This window comes from Antechinus flavipes, chromosome 1 (genome assembly GCF_016432865.1).
Source record: "Antechinus flavipes isolate AdamAnt ecotype Samford, QLD, Australia chromosome 1, AdamAnt_v2, whole genome shotgun sequence".
Lineage (NCBI taxonomy): Eukaryota > Metazoa > Chordata > Mammalia > Dasyuromorphia > Dasyuridae > Antechinus > Antechinus flavipes.
Window position 1 is genome coordinate 386526810 of NC_067398.1, and position 18686 is coordinate 386545495.

Sequence of the window (18686 nt, forward strand, 5' to 3'; positions counted from 1 at the left end):
ACCTTTGAATTCTACTTATATGGAAATATTTTGGTAAACTTTCTTGGTAACACAGATAGAATGAGAGACAAATAAGAAGAATTTTCATTACCTGGTTTTTCCTAGCCCTTCTAAGAAATTAGTTTCCCTTTAAGATTCAATCCTTGTGTTAATGCATGCCTAATTTGATGAAACATTTTGTCTTGCTGGAGTTCACAGTACATCATATGAAGTGTATGGAAGCTTTATTCAGATTGTATTTAGGTTGTTCCATTCTCTTCTCATGAATAGTGAAGAAAGATCCACATTACTCTAAAAGTACACTAAAACCTGAACCCTGACTCTGTATCTGTATGAAAAGTGGTCAATTGTTCCAAGATGGTTTATGACTATAGTCTGTCAAACTAATCAGTGCAGTTTATAGTCAAGGTTCTTAAAACAAATAAACAACAACAAACAAACAAAAAACCCACCAAGGCCCATCTTTTTAAAATCAGTATCCATTTATTAATATTATATTACTTTAAGATGTCAAATTCTTCTGAAGAATTTGAATAAAGAAATCTTCAAAGTTGAATCAAGAAGACTATGACCAGTATAAAGAGAATGAACAAGGAAATATGCAGGAATAGTAATGTAAGCTTGTAATTGGAAGAATGAATTACTAGGGGAAGAAGAAGCATACACCCAAAATAAGATATAACTACTGAATAGGTCACATATTCCACTGGTAACCATCCAATGTAAAAAGCACATGAGGAAGACCTCCAGCTTTCTGGATAGATGTTCTGAGGCACATTTATGAGCAACATGGGCAAAAGTGACATAGTATGCGTATGGATGAGTTATCCATAGCATTAGAAGGAACTCCCTTTGATCTCATGAAGAGTATTGGGTTACTGGCTTGGACTGGAAGACTCTTAACATTTTTGATATGAGCCCCTTTGATTGTTCAGTGAAGTCTGTGGAGTGCTTCTTTGAATGTTTTCAAAAACATAAAAAAGATTACAAAGGTTAGCAATTATATTAAAAAAAAGTTATCAAAATATATTTAAAATTTTTTATGGGTATCAGGTTATAAATCTCTGGGTTAGAGACATAAAAATAGCAATCACTGAAAACTCTTTCATGTCAATAATTCCATCATTAATTTGACTTAAAATTATAATCTAGAAAGATTAAAAAACCTATTTCTTCTAGTTTTTGATTATTTATGCTCATAAACCATCTTGGAATCATTTGACCACTTACCATACAGATATAGAGTCAGGGTTCCGTGGTTAGTGTACTTTTAGGGTAATGTGGAACTTTTCTTACTATTCATGAGAAAAGAATGGATCAGCCTAAATACAATCTGAATGCTGAATCCCTATACTTCACGGGATATACTGTGAGTTCCAGCAAGACAAACTTTATGCTTCAGATACTTTCATTGTTTAATGTTTTTCTTGAAATGCAGACTTTAGAACAAATTTGTTAGTCATTGAACCTTTTAGCTGCTACTTCTGGCATGCTTGTATATTTTTATGCTACTTTTAAACATGGAATCATGCATAAACACATAGAGAAGAAAGACAAATGACAAGAATTGAATTTAAGAAAAAAAAACATAGTGATAAAGGAAGTTGCCAAGAAAACTTTACTTGATAAATATATCTTATTCATATATAATTGAGGGCAAATGTCAAATGTACTAGTAATATTGTAAAAATGAAAAAAAGAATTTCCTTCATGGGATATTAAGGGATATCATGTGCAATTCTCCTATCACAAAATATCCTATCAAGTTACAATATCCACATTATTTGAAGGTGCGAGTACAAACATTCTCTTTGATTCTTCCTTGATTGGGGATGGGAAGAGAAAGAAGGAGAGGAAGCTAAGTTTATGTCTAAGTTTACCTGGAGAATTACTCAGCCACAATTATATCCTACCTAGAAATAGTTAATTATTGAATAATCCTTGCTCAATCTAATTCTCCTTTCATCCACAGTACACTGGTTTTTATATGGAATATACTGGGATCTTGAGGGGACCTACATCTCTCCTTCTCTCCTTCTGTTGAATCTGACCGTTACTTTAATCTAATCTTAATTCCAAGAAGAAAATAATAGAATCTAAAAGCAGACTCCTGAGTAGTGGTAGTCAAAGAGGGAAATCTAGCTTTCTATTAGATAGGAAATTATATCCTTCTTCCAAGATGGGAGAATTATAGCTTTTGTACTCTCAACAGCCTTTCTTCCAGACTTTTTCTGCTCTGCTTCCTTCACTTTTTCTCCATTTTTTCCTCCTTTCAGGCTGGCCACCATTTGAATTGCACAGAGCAAATGAATGTATAAGACCTCCTGGTTAATTCCTCCCTGTATAGGTTAAAAGAGATTTCCCCTTTCAGTGAAATGAGAGGCTTCTCCAGAGATAGTTTTAATTTTCTATTTTATGGGTCAATACTCAAGTGCTTTGAATGTAGTAGGCACTTAATAACCACTTGATGAATTATTTAAGTTTTACAGAACAAATATGCATCTTTTGTCTATAAAATATTTTCCTCGAGGAAAGTGTTTTGGGGAGAAAATAAATCAAACTGTAAATTCAACTGGCCATTTTATAAGATTCAACCAAAAGAGTTTTCTGGCAAACACTAATTATATCAGAGCTAATCACTAAAAAGAAACAAACTTATTTTGAACTATTAAAGCTGCCACTTGATGGACATCAGGAGTGATTTATTGTGTATTTATTTTTGAACAAACACAGCTCATCAGTATTTCAATTATATATCCATATTGGTTCTTCTAAACTTCTGGAACATTTTATTCTTTAATCCCTACCAAAAGAAAGCATGCATTGATATAAAATGGAAGTGTGGCTTATATGAAGTTTATCTAGTGAAGGTACTGACCGATTAATCATGTGAAATATCAACTCTGTCGCCTAGATGATTGAAAAACATTCCTTCCTGCATAATATCTCTTTGGATTTTGTTTGAACTGCTAGCCTCAAAACATCAGCTGGTGCAGTTCAGATAATTTTTCATTATAAAAATAATTATAGGCTAAACACAGTTAATAAAACATTAAGTGTAAATCTGAATATTTTAAAAAGCATGTCCTTTCAGAAGTAGCTCCTAATGAATTTTGATGAAAATCCCATCATTATCTAACCCAAAATAAGTAGACATGCTTATTACAAACAATTGAGAGATTGATGAATTAGAAAAATAATTTTAACAAGGAAATCATGATTCTGGTCACTTTGCTTCACAAATCTGATGATCAGAAAAGAACAATGAATAAAATACAATAAAATAGATTTCTTCTAAAATAAGTGTGTTTTGCCAAATTTTTAATCCACTTAAAGTTTGAGAATGTATTAAACTATCTAAAATCCTTTAGTTTTGAAATGACTATATCGAGAAATTTCTAGGAAAACAGTAATATATGTTTATAGAAAAAGGAAAATTTGAAAGTTTTAGAAGGATGGTTCATCTTAACTACAAGAATGTGTACTTTTTGTTTTTCCCTTCACCTTGAAATGACTATGTCTAGCATGCCTAGGTTAATTCAAGGAAATAACAACAACAATAACAATAACAAGAGCTAACTTTTATGTAGCACGACAGAATATTTATATATATTATTTAATTTAATTGTCACAACAACCCTGTCTGTGAGGCAGGGCCAGTTGTTGTCCCCATTTTATAAAAGAGACTATCAAGGGTGAAGGATATTAAATGCATCACTTTTAGAGTTTGAAACAGGATTCCAACTAAAGTCATCTGATTTGAAGTCCAACACACCATCTGCTGCTACACCTAGCTAAGAAAGTTATAAAGTACTGTTTTTTCATCAGTAATCCTTTTTCATCTTCTTTATTTTCACTCCCACTACTCCATTGTCAGGGGTCCACTTACTATGAACCAATGATCTGATGCTATTTCCAGGTACCTAAGACTCCCATATTGGGATGGGTAGCTTCTCCCAGGTAAGTGACCTGGCTTCCTCTGGTGTTTGCCATTGCTATGTAATGAAAGCATATGCCTTCATTATTACTCCACATTTCTGCTAACACTTACCAGTCCTATTTTTTTATTCCCTCAGGGATAAGTTCAGTCTTTTCCAGTGATCATTTTACCTATTTCATATACTAGTCTAGGGTATTGTACTAATAAACTGTGAATAAAAATATTTTTCTTCTTAACTCCTTCCTCCTTTTTCTAAATAGTTTATATTTTCAAAGTTGCTTTCTTAACATAAAGTCTCTAACAGAGACTTGGAAAGTCTTGGTCCTTTTCTGTCTAATCCAAAAAAGCTATTGATGATCATGGGAAGGATTTAAACCATAAAATGGGAAGAGTAGCATTACAAAAGACTAATAATGATCTTTTGAAGCCTCTACAGCTTTGTAGGAGACTTGAGACTGTCCACACTAGATAGAGTGACCTTATTTTCTAGTCATACCATTAGGACTCATGGTCTAACAAAAGAATAAGCTTCTGGCAAAGCCTTATTAAAAGTACATTTTCTCTTCTTGACATCAAGACTGTTGCAGAAAATGAGGGACATATGGTCTTTGTAAACATAGATGACTTTGTCATCTGCCTATGCTAGGGCCAGGTCAGTTCACAGCACATTCTTCTATTATCTCCTTCAAGATTCCAATATTCACATGAATATGAAAAACGGCTGACTGTCCTCGGGAGACAGAAGGGCCTGCACCTCATCTTCAATTTGCATTTGCATGATATTTGAATCTTTCCAAATCAGGCTGTTGTCATAAATGTAATTCTGCAGTGGGGTACAGGAAGCTAGATGGAGTCTCATGAGGGCACAGATATTTTTCATGACCATTCCCAAGCTTCTTGAGGGGAGCCTTAAACTATTTTTTTTCTTTCACCATAGTTTCCTGTTACAATGATGGGCATGGAGGAGGCCACAACATTAATATTTATTGAATTGAATTGAAATGAGCTATTTCTAGAAACGGTATCCAAGCACTCCTGCCACAGGGACAGCTGTAGCACCTGTGTGGGGGGGAAAAATTTCTCTCACCCTGGCTTCTACAAACATCTCCCAGGCCAGCATATGTTTATACTAGTCTGGTCCTCCTTGCCTAACCCCCCACGGTGAATTGGCTTTCTTATTTTGATGATTCTAGTGCAAATGAAACAGAAACATATGGAGTAAATTTCCTAAAAAATCACACATGATTTGACAAATGAATAGAAGTGTTTGGCAAAATGTGTTTAGAAGTCTCTCTTGCCTAAAAAGTTGGTGGAAAAATAACTGCAAGATGTCAAGAAACACAAGGCATGGCCTTCTTTGCCTGCCATTGGCACCAAAAGATCAAAGACCACCAGTTTTAATTAATGCAGAATTCTATACAAGCTAGGAGAAGGTTTCCTAGTCACATTCAACAAGCAAATCTGAGTAGGGAAAATGAAATATTCTCTCACTAGTGCTTTGGGGTTGTGAACAATTTGAGCCCTCTTTCAAATAGTGCCAGACTCCAAGAGGGAAATGCTACAATTCATACCCATGTTTATAGTAACAGAGGCAAGGGTTTAGAGAAGAATAAAATGTATTACAGTGAAGATTGAAATTTTCCCTCAGGCAAACCTCAGGAATATATATATTTAATCTGATCAGTAAGGTTAGATTTAGGAATCTCTTGGAAACTGGACTGTCCTAAAGTTTAAAAGCACATGAAGATCTGTTTGGGAATGTATGTGCCTAAATTAGCATTGAAGGTATTTCATTTAATTCTTAATAGTACAGACTAAAAGTTACAGTTGGTTTGTCCTTACCCTGAAGTGTTCACAGGATGGAATAGCCTTTGTCTGCTTACCCACATCAACAAAACAAGATTAGGACTTTTATGATGCTAGAACACATAGTCACTTCAAGACCAACTCTGAAAGGGCTGACAACTGAAAAATCACACCATCAAATCAATAGGACAGGGGTGATCTCAAGTGACTTTACAGAAGACTTAACTCCTACAAAAGTGCTGGGACAGATACACCTATAATCCAGGCCATGATTCACACAAAACTTCAAAAAGAGTTACTTTCAAAATAAGCATCCCAAATAATCCAAAATATTTCTTTTCTCAGATTCCTACATTCATTTTAACAAGCATCAAACCCTGGCTTCCTTCAGGACTCAGAACCAACATTACATTCCTCAGGAGACTTTCCCTGCTCCCTCTACTCCAAAGAATTGGCCCGGTGTCATGTTGTTAGAGAAGGCCGTCCATTTAACAGTTTCTGACTACATCAATAGCACCAAGGAACTTGGCTGTGACTACCAAAGTTTCTGACCTGTTCTGCAGCTTAAATACTCCAATTAATCTCTTTTTTTTTAATTTAATTTTATTTAATAATAACTTTGTATTGACAAAATCCATGCCAGGATAATTTTTACACAACATTATCCCTTGCAATCACTTATGTTTCATTTTTTCCCCTCCCTCCCTCCTCCCCCACCCAAGATGGCAAGCAGTCCTATATATGTTAAATATGTTGCAGTATATCCTAGATACAATACATATTTGCAGAACCGAACAGTTCTCCCGCTGCACAGGGAGAATTGGATTCAGAAGGTAAAAATAACTCAGGAAGAAAATCAAAAATCAAATAGTTCACATTCATTTCCCAGTATTCCTTCTTTGGGTGTAGCTGTTTCTGTCCATCATTTATCCAATGAAACTCAGTTAAGTCTCTTTGTCATAGAAATCCACTTCCATCAGAATACATCCTCATACAATATCGTTGTCGAAGTGTATAATGATCTCCTGGTTCTGCTCATCTCACTTAGCATCAGTCCATGTAGGTCTCTCCAAGCCTCTCTGTATTCATCCTTCTGGTCATTCCTTACAGAGCAATAATATTCCATAACATTCATATACCACAATTTACCCAGCCATTCTCCAATTGATGGGCATCCATTCATTTTCCAGTTTCTAGCCACTACAAACAGGGCTGCCACAAACATTTTGGCACTCCAATTAATCTCTGTACTTTCATCAAAATACTTAAGAAAATCCTTTGCAATTTAAGGCCAATAACTAAATGTAAGTGTCTATGCCAAGAAATATACAATCAGTGATTAGGAGCTGTTTTGTCAAGTTAAATTTTTTTTAAAAAGGATATATATTAACAGTGAAGAAAAAAATACCCAGAGTCTGATGCCAGTTCCCTTCTTGATCTTAAGTCTTTGATATCTTCTACATCCTTTAATTTAAAAGAAAGACAATACCCCAGAGTTTATTTTCCTTTAAAATCTAGAACTCTGATCCCCAGTTTGAGGTTATAGACTACTATAAGGTCTCCAAGAGATCATAGAATGACCCTCTGGAAAGGTCTGAGGAGATAGTTTTACACAGGTAGTTAGAGGTCTTCATGGATCACATAGGATGTGAGCTCTATTCTTAGTCCTTTTATATCACCCTCTCCTCTTCCTAACTGTAAAGAGAGAGGAGGCCAACTGAATATAACTAGAGAAGCTAAAAATTCTCAAAGAAGGCTCTCACTTTTTCCCATGCTATAAATTAATAATTGCAATGGTTCATGTTGGTACAGAAGGACAAATGGAGAGTAAAAGAAAGAAAGTAGATTCTAAAATAATTATCTAGACTAGGGCTTTAATCACTCATAATGTAGTTGTGGTCAGAATATCCTTTTAAAAAATCTAATTTATCTGTTTTGTTTCATTTTTAGGACTAAGGATTGTAAAATTTTCATTAAGGGACACACAAACATACATACAGACATACACACAATGAGAACCATTTCTCTATAACAAACAAAAAACGAAGCAGGCAGAGTGAAAATAGTGAAAACTAAGACTAGGGATGAATTGGATTGGGAGAGGAAGTCAAACCAGTTAACAAAAATAGACCTGCCCCAATTTTTAGTACAAAAGCAGGTGGGCAGGTGAAGTTGCAGGTGGATATGTTATCATTATCTACTTTCAAATCTGCTTTAATAGCAGATAAAATATGATTTAATGAACAAAAAGTACCAGGGAAATCCCCACATACCTTCTACAAAGGGCAGATGAGAGTTGAATTAAAGTCCTTTATGGCAGTAATTATCAGTGATTCAAGAACCATCAATTATTGGTTATTTAACATCATCAAATAGAATTTTTTTAAAGGTCCAACAATAGGAAATGCCCATTAGTCTTTCCTCCATTCTGTTTTGTGAGGGAAAGTAAACAATCCAATATAATTGAGGATCATCAATTTGATTTGCATTCTATAGCATCATGGAAATAGTGACTGTCATATAGGGCAGTGTATTTTATTAATTCCATATATTTGAGAAATGGCTAGAAATGATAACATGTTTTCTAGGTTAGAAATCAACATGAAGCCCACACACTTGTAATTTTAAACCATTGGGAATTAAAATGGCAAACATTCAGAAGGCTGTTCCTAAGACATCAAAAAAAAAAAAAAGATGTTCCAAAATTTGGGGATGAGTTCATTGTCCATGAATCATAAACATATGACTTAAACTTCCTCAAAAATCCATGCTTAGAATTTAATGAAAGCTGTACTTGGCAAAATGTAGGATGGCTTTTGCCAGAGAGACAGGGTTTGAAGAATGGCTGAGATGCTTAGTTCACCATGGTGTGTTTAGGAAGTGTCCTTACCTGTTAACCAAGCTCAAGAAAGCATTCAGTATTTTCATTTTTTTTGTGTGAAAATAATGGCCCAAAGCAGAGTAGAAAAGATGGCTGTAGTTTGTCTATAGTTCTTATCCACTTCTTATATCCTTTTTAAATCTAGAGTTTTGATTTTCAATTTGAGGCCATTAACTACAGTGAAGTCTCTAAGAAGTTGCAGAATGATCCTCTGGAAAGGTCTGAGATGATGGCTTTGCACAGGTAGATAGAAGTCTTCATAGATCACATAGGATATGAATACTACTCTTAAGTAATTTTATACCACCCTTCTCTCTTCCTAGCTGTAAAGAAAGAGAAGGCAAGGGGATGTAACTGAAGAGACTGATGATTCCCAAAGAAGGTTTTCATTTTTTCCCCTGCTATGAAAAAGTAAGTACAATGGTTCTAGTTGGTAGAGTGGGAAAAATGAAGAGTAAAATTAAATGTTCTAGATACATAGAATAGTCATCTAGGATGAGTAGACATTTCATTTTGCTTCCCAACCATCTAAGGGTAACTGTTAGGTTCTGGTCTGGAGTTAGGAAAAGCTGAGTTCAAATCAGGCCTTGGATATTAATTAACTATGCAACTGGTAAAGCCACTCAAATCAGGTTTACTTTTGTTTCCTCATCCATAAAATGGTGATAATAATAGCACTCCTTTCCCAAGGTTGTTATGAAATAAGTGCTATATAAATGCTAGTTGTTGTTATCATCATTATTGTTGTTGTTATCTATGACTGTGCCTTTCATTTCCTTCTATCTGCTTCTCTTCTGCCACTAAAAATTATCTGTCCTACAATTCTTTTTCTTAGAGCCAAGCTCTATCCTATTCCCTTTCTAAGGGATGAATTAGAATATATGATAACTAAAGTAAGTTGGGAATCCTGTGCAAATATCAGAAGACTAACAGGGATTTTTACTTTCCAAAGTAACAAGCACATTTTAATTGTGACTTTTTGTGGGGAGAAGTCTTCTTCAACTAGATTAACATTTATTAAATAATTCCTATGTGTAAGGCAGTGTAATGGACAGGTAGAGATCCTGTGTCAGAATCAGTACCACTTTTATTAAAATCATTCTTCAGACACATACTGTTTATGGGACCCTAAGCAAGTCATTTAACTGTTTGATTCCTAAGGCAACTCTTATGGCAAATTTAAGAACAGTTACTAATCTGAATTGATAGCAGGAATTTCCTCACTGGGTGTTGTATACACTAATGAAATCACAGATCCAGACCACAAAGTTTGGATTGGTTCTAACTGGGGTGAAATGGAAGAAAAGAAAAGCTGGTAGAAAGCTATTACAATAATTCAGAAGGATAAAGTGATGCACCTGAGTCAGGAAGATCTGAGTTCTAATCTAGATTTAAACACTTACTAGCTATATGATCATGGGCAAGTCATTTAAGCTCCATCTTTAGTTTCCTCATCTGTAAAATAAAGATAACAATAGCCTATTTCCTAGGGGTATTATGAGGGAATAAAAGAATTAGACCAATATTTGTAATGTTCTCTACAAACCTTAAAATGATAATAAAAATTACTAATCTCATTATTATTTACTATCTCTACCTAGATGAGAAATAATGAGAGTCTAAAACAGAGTGGCATATGGTTAAGTGAAGAGGAAGGAATAGGTGTAATAAACAGTAAGGTTGAATCAACAGAATTTGGCAGCAATTATGTGACTGAATTTGAGAGGTAAGGGAGAGAAAAGAGTTAAAGGTAACTTTGAGTTTTCAAATCTAAATGATTAGATTCACAATATTTTTTTTTTGAAAATGTGACCATTGATAAAAGTTATTCGCTATTACAGATAACATGTGATATTTCAAAGTTTGGAAAACATTTTTCCAAATACTATCTAGTTTACTCTTCACCTTGTGGGTGGATGCTATTATTGTTACTTCCATTTTATGGACATGGAAACTAAGGCTAAAAAATTAAGTGCTTTGCCCAAGCTGACAAAGTGGGAAGCCTAAAAGGTAGTATTTAAAGTTAGGTTTTTCTGTTTTTCCATCCATCCCAGAAGATGATGTCTTTTGTCTAGTGAGTTTGAGGTGCTAGTGAGAAATGCACAGGAAACATTTTGAACATGGAGAACTAGAGCACAGATATGAGTCCAAAGAGAAATATAGATCTAAGAGTCATTTTCATAGATTGGATCTTTTGAATCATAGGAGTACTCAAGGAAAAGAAGTCAGAGAGTGAAGGAGAAGGCTTATTCCTTATGATGGCAATTTCAGGTATGTAGAAAGGGAAGGAAATGTTATAGTGGGAAAGTGTATCTTTAAGCACTCTTCAAATTATAGTGTATAAGGAAACAACTATTTGGTCTATAGATTGGCACTTTCTTTTCAATCCATATTCTTTTCCTTAGCTAGATCATATGCTTCCAAATGGCACAGAGTATTTTACACCATTTTATATCCTCAGTACCTAGTATAGGGTTCTTCAGCTGGTAGATGTTCTATAAAAGCCAATTAGTAAATAGCTATTGTGGGCAATGGGGATAATGAATTATCACATCTTGATATTTGTATGGACTCTATATAATGCCTTTTTTCTGCTGGTCATTAAAAATGGAAGGTGGGAACTGAGATAGATCATGAATATCTAAACTATTCTAGAGATATAGGAGAAACCTATGGCCTTTTTCAAGGCAATAGAACATTGTTTACTCTCACCTTCCACAAGAAGTCTCCTGATCTCCCTTAACACTAGTGCCTTCCCTCTGAGATTATTATCAATACTATTTTGTTTGTATATAGTTGATTGCATGTTGTCTCCTCCATTAGAATTTGAACTCCCTAAAGACAAAAACTGTTTTTACTTTCTTTGTATCTCTAGCACTTAACATAATGCCTGGCACATAATAGGAGCATAATTGCTTGGTGATATGACCTTTTTTAAATAACTTTTTATTGACAGAACCCATGCTAGGGTAATTTTTTACAACATTAGCCCTTGCACTCACTTCTATTCCGATTTTTCCCCTCCCTCCCTCCATCCCCTCCCCCAGATGGCAAGCAATCCTATACATGTTAAATATGTCACAGTATATCTTAGATACAGAAGGTAGAAATAGCCTGTGAAGAAAAACAAAAAATGCAAACAGTTTACATTCATTTCCCAGTGTTCTTTCTTTGAGTGTAGCTGCTTCTGTCCATCATTGATCAATTGAAACTGAGTTAGGCCTCTTTGTCAAAGAAATCCACTTCCATCAGAATACATCCTCATACAGTGTCGTTGTTGAGGTATATAATGATCTCCTGGTTCTGCTCATTTCACTTAGCATCAATTCATGTAAGTCTCTCCAAGCCTCTCTGTACTCATCCTGCTGGTCATTTCTTACAGAACAATAATATTCCATAACATTCATATACCACAATTTACCCAGCCATACTCCAATTGATGGGCATCCATTCAATTTCCACTTTCTGGCCACTACAAACAGGGCTGCCACAAACATTTTGGCACATACAGGTCCTTTTCCCTTCTTTAGTATCTCTTTGGGATGTAAGCCCAGTAGTAGCACTGCTGGATCAAAGAGTATGCACAGTTCGATAACTTTGGGGGCATAATTCCAGATTGCTCTCTGAATGGTTGGATTTGTTCACAATTCCACCAACAATGCATCAGTGTCCCAATTTTCCCGCATCCCCTCCAGCATTCGTCACTTCCTGTCATCTTAGCCAATCTGACAGGTGTGTAGTGGTATCTCAGAGTTGTCTTAATTTGCATTTCTCTGATCAATAGTGATTTGGAACACTCTTTCATATGAGTGGAAATAGTTTCAATTTCATCATCTGAAAATTGTCTGTTCATATCCTTTGACCATTTATCAATTGGAGAATGGCTTGATTTCTTATAAATTAGAGTCAATTCTCTATATATTTTGGAAATGAGGCCTTTATCAGAACCTTTAACTGTGAAGATGTTTTCCCAGTTTGTTGCTTCCCTTCTAATCTTGTTTGTAGTAGTTTTGTTTGCACAAAGGCTTTTTAATTTGATGTAATCAAAATTTTCTATTTTGTGATCAATAATGGTCTCTAGTTCATCTTTGGTCACAAATTTCTTCCTCCTCCACAAGTCTGAGAGATAAACTATCCTATGTTCCTCTAATTTATTTATAATCTCATTCTTTATGCCCTAAATCATGGACCCATTTTGATCTTATCTTAGTATATGGTGTTAAGTGTGGGTCCATGCCTAATTTCTGCCATACTAATTTCTGCTTGGTGATATGATTATACCTTTTACTAGATTCTCTTAATTTAGAAATATGCATTGGGCTAGCCAAGCAGGGAGTAATTGAGGTTTTTTCCTTTGTAATATTTGAATTATTCACAATAGGTGGCCACAGAAAAATCTACTATGAAGGGCAACATACTGTAGTATCAACAATCAGTACTTTTCAAAGATTTCTTTTTTGGAGAACATAAGAACTTTTCTCCTTTTTCTAGTCTACAAAGCCACAAAGAACAAATCTAATCCTTCTTCCATTGGACAGGCCTTCAAATACTTACAGATATTTGTTATTACCACTTCTCAAGTTTTCTTTTCTCTAAATTTTCTTTGTTTACTTCAACTAATTTTTATATGAAAAGAAAGCACCTAGGAGGTGCTTAATATATTTTAGATGAATTGCTGAATCAAATCTAAACCATACTCATATTTTAAGACTAGAGTAATCCCCACTTCTTCCAAGAAAGTTTCCTGGATCATTCCAGTCCAACTGATTGTCCTCTGAGCTGTGATAACACTTAGTTGTCCATTAGTATTACATGGTTTAGTATTTAACTGTTCTTTCATTGTTACATGTAGGTTAATTCTCTCTCTTCCACTTAGGGTGAGGATCTTATCCTTCTTTTAAATCCTCCCCCTGCATATAGCTCAGTGTTGAGCAAATAGTAGGCACTCAGTAAACACATGTCAATTGTTGATTGATTATTTGGAAGAGGTTTTTGTAGTGTGAGCAGCTTCTGTCATTCTAATATCTTAAACAGGGTACTACCGGAAGGACAGAGTTCACCAATCATTAACCATTTGTAGAGCAAACACCAGAAACTGACAGAGAGCACTATGTACTCATAGAAATAATTTATAATTTATGAACACTTTAAGATTTACAAAGTCATTATTATCCCTACTCATTGATAACTTATTGAGGCTCAGATAGGTTAACTTTCTTGATGGTGGCCATATACCTAAGAAGCATAAAAATATATATTTTACTCAATGATCCAGACTCTTAGTCTTAGCTTTCTTTCTTTTTTTTTAAATTGATATCTTTTGTGTTTATTTAATTGTGCTTTAAAATATTTTACATTACATACCCCAATCTTCCCAGCCTTAGTCCTTGAAAGAAAGAAGACTATTAAAGGACAATAATAGTTACATCTTAAACCTCATGATGTATGTCTCCTCTAAAGAAGGGAGTATAATTCATCTTTAATGTTCCATAATTAAGATGAGTAATTACCTGGATCAATGTGATATCTTCCAATGGAGTTTTCTTTTATATTTTCATGCTTATTTTGTGAATTGTTCTATTGGTTCTGCTTATTTTGCTGTTTCAGTTTGTGTAAATTTTCCTAAATCTCTCTGAATTTTTCAAGCTCCATTTCTTGCAGTATAATTATGATCCTTATAGTCATATATGACAATTTTTTCAGCTGTGTACCCACCTACAGGCATCCTTTATATTTTCAGAATTGTTTTACCTATAAAAGGAGGGGAAAGAATAAGCATTTTTTATCAATATTAAGAATAAGAATTTAATAAGTTACTGCTATATGCCAGGCATTCTTAAGCATCTTAATAAGTATTATCTCATTTGGTCCTCACAATAATTTTACAACTGAAGAAAATAGAGGTTAAGTGATTTGCTTAGGATAACAGAACTAGGAAATATTTGAGGACAGATTGGAATGCAGGTCTTCCTGACTCCAAGCCTAGCAATCCACTCACTTCATGGCCTAGTTGCCTTGATGAGAAATCTAAATGCACAGAGGTAAAATGATCATAGTTGCACAGTTGTTAAATGATAGAGCCAATATTAGACCCTAAATCTGTTTCCTCTCATTGTAGTATTGTTCCTACCATACCATGATGATAACTGTGATATGTTTTTCTTAATTCTGTCAGTCCTATTTCCCTCTGGGCTAGGATGTTTTATTTGTTGGGGATATTGTGAATAAATGCCTTTTTGAATTTTAGAGCATACGAGGGCAGTGTAATTAGGGTGAGATTTGTCCAGTGAAGTTTAGAAGAATGGAGAAATGTTGTCTTGGATGTTTACCTTTCTGTTTCTGATTATTTATTGATGTCAAAGATCATATTTCTCCTCCTCATAATGGCACGTATCAAAACAACAATCTATTGAGAATATTGTTGATGATTTTTAAATTAACTATTTTCCCTTGAAATTGTGATTTGAGAACTGTCCATAGATGGTATATTGAAAGATCACTATGGATAAGGGTATGGGCTTCATGATAAAGCCCATCAATGACACTTTTTTTTTCTTAATAGTATTTTGTTTTTCCGAATAAAAGCAAAAGTAGTTTTCAACATTCACCTTTGCAATGCCTTTTGTTCCAAATTTTTGTTACTCTCCCCCCTAAGATAGCCAGCAATCTGATATAGGTTAAACATGTGCAATTTTTCTAATCATATTTCTATATTTGTCATGCTAAGCAAGAAAAATCAGATCAAAGGAGGGAAAAACATGAAAAAGAAAAATAAAACAAGCAAACAGCAACAACAACCAAAAGTTGAAAATACTTTGATCCATATTATGTCTCCATAGTTCTCTCTCTGGATGTAGATGGTATTTTTTATCACAAGTCTATTGACAGTGTCTTGAATCACCACACTATTGAAAAAAGCCAAGTTTTTGACATTCACCTTTGCAAAACCTTGTTTTACATTCTTTCTCTCTCTTTCTCTCTCTCTCTCTCTCTCTCTCTCTCTTCTCATCACCCTCCTCAAAACAAGCAACCCAATTTAGGTTAAACATGTGTAAACATTTAAACATTTTTCCATGTTTGTCATGCTGCGCAAGAAAAATCAGATTCAAAAGGGGAAAAACATGAGAAAAAACATGTAAACAATAACAACGAAAATGGTGAAAATATTATGATTTAATCTACATTGAATCTTATTTCTCTTTTGATGAGATGAATGGCATTTCTTGAATGAACCCAATTTGGCATTTATGTTGATCTCTATGAATGAGATAGAATATTATTGTACTGTAATAAATGATGAGGGAGATACTTTAGAAAAAATATGGGCAATTTGATATAAGCTGATGCAAAATGAAGGCAGCAGAACTAGGAAAACATTGTATACAGTAATAGCGATATTGTAATGATGATCAACTGTGAAAGAGTTAGCTATTCAGATCAATAAAATAATTCATGACAAGCACAAAGGACTCATAATGAAAAAATGCTATCCATCTCCAGATGGAGAACAGATGAACTTTAAGTGAAAATTGAAACATATTCTTTCACTTAAAAAACATATAATATAGCTAATATGAAAATATGTTTTGCATGACTTCTCATGCATATGGACATTGTATTGCTAGATTTATCAATGGGTCAGAGAGTAATGAGAAAAGGAGAGAATTTGGAACCAAAAATAAAAATTAAAAAGAATTAACATAAATTTTAAAATTAAAACAATATCCATCCTAATGAAAAATTAAAACTGCCCTAGAAGTAAGTTCCCATCTAATAAGTGGATCTTTTTAGAAAGAGATAACCATCTTTGAGAGTCATTGCTATATTACAACAAGAGTTGACTTCTGCTTTGCCTTGTAGGCAATTTGTAAGGACAATTGCATAGTTGTATACTGATGCACTTTCCTAATGAGGCTCTGAGAACAAGATGATTGCTGAATTCTCTTTGCTGAACTTCCAAAGTCATTAAGATTACATAAAGTTCTGTTTCAAGTGTGTAATAACACCCTTCTGGGAGAAATTTCCCTTTCTTATTTCATGGGGGTATTGCAAAAGTATCTTAGGAAGGCACTAACTTACTCCACTAGGAGTCAATGTCCAATGCATTAATACTATTAACTGTGAAGATTAAAGTCCTTGATGCCTTCTAGGCAACAAGATTTTGGGAGCCATTCCTTGTAGCATGCAATAATTTTTATTAAAATAAACCTATGAAATAATCATAATTTCATGTTGAACAAATTAAAGATTGCAACACTTGGGAGAAAATAGATGTTCCATTGTTTTGTTTATTAAGTTGTTTTTAAGATTTAAAATTCTATTTTTAAGATTTAATTATCAAAATTACCCATTAATACTTCCCTATTTTGGAAAAAAAAAAAGGATAAAGAAAAGAAATAGTAAATTTTCAAATGGAAAACTGCATCTGGAAAATATTTTAAAAATTGTTTTGATTACATGCGTCTACTTCAAGAATCTGTAGAAGAATCCCTTTACCAATGGAAATTGTGACCTTTCTACACCTTAGTAGAAGGCATAGCAGAATGAAATTATCTCAATGATAAAATTAGATAAATTAGAGAAAAACAATAATTATCATTATCATTAAATGAAATCAAATTTTCATAAACTAACAATATTATAATTATTTATAAATAAAACAAGAAAAAACCTCATATATTAATAATAATACTACTAAGTGTGATATTGAAGGACATGCCTAATAAAAGTCAGAGAGAACCACATAGTATTCAATATTGAGGCTATTCAGGAAGCTGTGGCAAGGATTTTGAATGGACACTGAGTACTTGATGGCAACTAAAAAGGGGCTAACCACTGAAAGGATATACAAGCTGGAGTATGTACTCTCACAAACACTGTTTTAATGAGGATTCAAAAGTTTAGTCTCTATAGTTGTGGAAGAAGAGTGATGACATAGAGGGCAGGAGATATACAGTAATATAAAACCTGTTCTTTATAGCAGAGCCTCTGACAGTGCTAACCACTTGGCCTCCACTAGGGATCCCTACATATAATCTCTACTGTTATCTATTGACTAACTCAGAATTGGCATTTAGAGTTCTTTTACAGATTAGTGACACATTTTCCAGATTATTGTCAAGGACTTAGAATATTAGAAGGGAGACGTAATATCATTTCATTTGGACTCAGTGATTATAACACCTTAATTAAAAATATAATCTTGAGGCTAGAAGAGATAAAGATAAGCTTATGTACTCATTGAAAAAATATCCTTAAATATAATTCATTTAACAATAACAACAATAACAGAACAGAGCATTGTTCTAGGTATAAAGTTTAGATTAGACATGATTGTTACTTGAAATACCTCTCAAACTGAAAGGGAAATAAGACTTCAAAACAGACCACACAGTATCATATGATAATTGTTTTTAGAAAACTGCAGATGAGGCTACTGTGAGGTCTGAGTGGAAAAGTGCTGACCCAAACATACATGTGGCATACCAGTTAAATCCTAAAGATAAGATGAGGCTTTTTAAATGAACAACATTAATAAGTCACATAGTACCCAGGGAGGCAGCACAGCAAAGGATCCTTGAATCCTCCAGAAAACCTAAATTTAAATCCTGCTTTGACATATACTAGCTATGTGAGATGGGCTAAGGTCATTTAACCACTCAGTGCCAAAGGCAACTCTTTAAGAGTACTCTAAGAGTAAAATATTGATATAATTTAATAGAAGTATTGTCCGTTAATGGGGCATGGAATCACAGGTCCAGATTGGTGAAGTAGTTGATAGGAGGAATAATACTTATATCCAAAGCCAGTAGACAGTCAATGGCTAGTTGTTCTTATTGAAAACAAGATATTTATGAAATTTAAATTTGTCTGAGCTTTTCAGCTGCTAATTGCTGGTTATACTACTGCTAATATTAAAAAAAAGTTATCACTCCTTGAGGATTATTCTGAAATTAACATCAACAATATGAAATTTCTATTACGGAATTTCCTAACAAGTTAAAGGACTTTACTATCCATTAAAAATTCTGATTGCACATTTCTCTTTTATCATTCAGT

General features: G+C 34.0%; 1 long non-coding RNA gene across 2 annotated transcripts in view; it reads left to right on the forward strand.

Annotated features, from left to right (window-relative positions):
- The window catches only part of LOC127543600 (uncharacterized), an 81143-nt gene that overhangs the window by 54142 nt on the left and 8315 nt on the right, over positions 1-18686 (forward strand). The window contains exons 1-3 of one of the 2 annotated variants that reach the window (XR_007949262.1): positions 8788-8870; positions 8951-9038; positions 10833-10898. This is a non-coding gene — a long non-coding RNA (uncharacterized LOC127543600). Of the gene's footprint in view, positions 1-8787; positions 8871-8950; positions 9039-10832; positions 10899-18686 lie in introns of those variants that run through there. The other variant, XR_007949261.1, reaches the window with a different exon arrangement.